This window comes from Schistocerca piceifrons, unplaced genomic scaffold, assembly GCF_021461385.2.
Source record: "Schistocerca piceifrons isolate TAMUIC-IGC-003096 unplaced genomic scaffold, iqSchPice1.1 HiC_scaffold_952, whole genome shotgun sequence".
Taxonomy (NCBI): Eukaryota; Metazoa; Arthropoda; class Insecta; order Orthoptera; family Acrididae; genus Schistocerca; species Schistocerca piceifrons.
In genome coordinates, this window is record NW_025729226.1 from 90,001 (window position 1) to 92,500 (window position 2,500).

A 2,500-nucleotide genomic window follows, 5' to 3' on the forward strand; every position below is an offset into this window, starting at 1 on the left:
CACCTTGCCCCCTGCCTTCGCAAGCTGGTTGGTGAGAAGTTTGCATGTTCAATGCCCTTCGCATGCGACGTACTCAGGCTACGTTGTGGTGCGGCCTGTGTCAACTGTCCGCTGATGTCGTACGCGTGAACCACAATCTGTACTGCACATTCGTCCTTATGTACTGAATGATACATCGTGGCACATGTGTGACCGCACAACGACTGCGCCCAAAAACGGCGGACCATACAGTGCAAATATTGTGCACGCAGCTACGTGTCGTCTCCCTATGAGAGCTGGATTGCAGTGTGGTACGCCATAGAGACGTGTGGGAGGAACGGACGCCGTGGATGGCGATCAGCATGAGCTGTCTGTTGATGTATTCGGACCTAGTCGTCTCTCCTCACACACCGTGATGGCATGGTGCACCGCGTTCCATATCTGCGACATGCTACAGAGGCCGGTTGACAGTCGTTCGAGCAATGGACATCGCATACGTACGGGGGCCACCTTCCACGTATTGTCTAGGCGTGCACATTTTGTTGCGTGTATGTGGGCAGACGTAGTGTGGCGTGACACCTGACACAGGCATGCAATAATCGTTGAAGTTGCAAATGGCGATGGACGCCTGCGTTTTCTGGTGAAGTTACGCAAATGAACAAATGGTAACCTGTTGTGGTGCGGTTGTTCTCGCTAGGGGTGAATCGGTGATGGCGACGATAGGTTGAGGTACTAACCGGTTGTTCCAGCGATACCCACCATGCCGACGAAACTGAACGGCATCTGGGTGTGAAGCGATACGCGGCGGTGGCTGGGTGGGACCGTCCCCGGCCGGTGAGGGGGCGCCTCCCGGCGTGCTGGCCGCGCGGTGCGTGGGCGCACGCGCTACAGCCGGCTGGTGGGGGCGGCCAGTGGCAGGCGCGCCGGCCGACGGACGCGGCAGGCGTCGCAGCTGCGCGCCGGCGCACCCTGCGCGCGGCGCCGTGCGGCCAAAGTAGGTCCTCGCGGGCCCGGTGCGAAGCGCGGTGGACATCTTCAGTGTGCTGGTCCGATTGAGGACTGTGTGCGTTGAGGATGCGCCGCCGCCCGGCGCTCGGCGCCGCGACGCCGTCTGCTGCTCGGTCGCCCCAGCGGTTCTCGCTGGTGGTTTGTATCGCAGCTGTGCGGATGTGTTGGCGCGTGCGCTGTGCTGGGAGAGTTCGCTTCGGCACCCAAGTGGGGCTTTTGTCCTTCTGTGGCGCTGGCGTTGGAGCTGCCGGTCACCGTAGGTGGCGCGTGTTGTCTCCCGCCGGCAATGCCACGACAGCACGCTCCCGGGCCTCTGTCGGCAGCGGCAAGCTCAGTTGGGAGCACGGGTGGTCGCACCGAAAGCGTCTACTCGCCTAACTCCGGGCGATTGCGCCTCTCTCGAACCCGACCAAGTACTTGGGACGGCGCTGCGCGCCGCCGGGACCTGAGAGGGTTTCGAGGTGTATTGTGCAGGGGAGCTCAGCCTCCTCCTGTTTGCAGAATGATTGAGCGGACGCTTGCGTGTTCGCGCGGGCCCCCGGGACACACTCCCGGGCGGCCGGCTGCTCAGCTCTAGTTGACGCAGCTCCCTGGTTGATCCTGCCAGTAGTCATATGCTTGTCTCAAAGATTAAGCCATGCATGTCTCAGTACAAGCCGCATTAAGGTGAAACCGCGAATGGCTCATTAAATCAGTTATGGTTCCTTAGATCGTACCCACGTTACTTGGATAACTGTGGTAATTCTAGAGCTAATACATGCAAACAGAGTCCCGACCAGAGATGGAAGGGACGCTTTTATTAGATCAAAACCAATCGGTCGGCTCGTCCGGTCCGTTTGCCTTGGTGACTCTGAATAACTTTGGGCTGATCGCACGGTCCTCGTACCGGCGACGCATCTTTCAAATGTCTGCCTTATCAACTGTCGATGGTAGGTTCTGCGCCTACCATGGTTGTAACGGGTAACGGGGAATCAGGGTTCGATTCCGGAGAGGGAGCCTGAGAAACGGCTACCACATCCAAGGAAGGCAGCAGGCGCGCAAATTACCCACTCCCGGCACGGGGAGGTAGTGACGAAAAATAACGATACGGGACTCATCCGAGGCCCCGTAATCGGAATGAGTACACTTTAAATCCTTTAACGAGTATCTATTGGAGGGCAAGTCTGGTGCCAGCAGCCGCGGTAATTCCAGCTCCAATAGCGTATATTAAAGTTGTTGCGGTTAAAAAGCTCGTAGTTGGATTTGTGTCCCACGCTGTTGGTTCACCGCCCGTCGGTGTTTAACTGGCATGTATCGTGGGACGTCCTGCCGGTGGGGCGAGCTGAAGGCGTGCGACCGCCTCGTGCGTGCTCGTGCGTCCCGAGGCGGACCCCGTTGAAATCCTACCAGGGTGCTCTTTATTGAGTGTCTCGGTGGGCCGGCACGTTTACTTTGAACAAATTAGAGTGCTTAAAGCAGGCAAGCCCGCCTGAATACTGTGTGCATGGAATAATGGAATAGGACCTCGGTTCTA

The 2,500-nt window shown here is 58.2% G+C and overlaps 1 non-coding gene across 1 annotated transcript in view; it reads left to right on the top strand.

Moving 5' to 3' along the window:
- Positions 1-1,574: 1,574 nt before the first annotated feature.
- Positions 1,575-2,500, top strand: part of LOC124773374 — a 1,909-nt gene continuing 983 nt past the window's right edge. Inside the window, exon 1 of the ribosomal RNA XR_007014642.1 lies at positions 1,575-2,500. This exon is cut by the window's right edge and continues 983 nt beyond it. This is a non-coding gene — a ribosomal RNA (small subunit ribosomal RNA).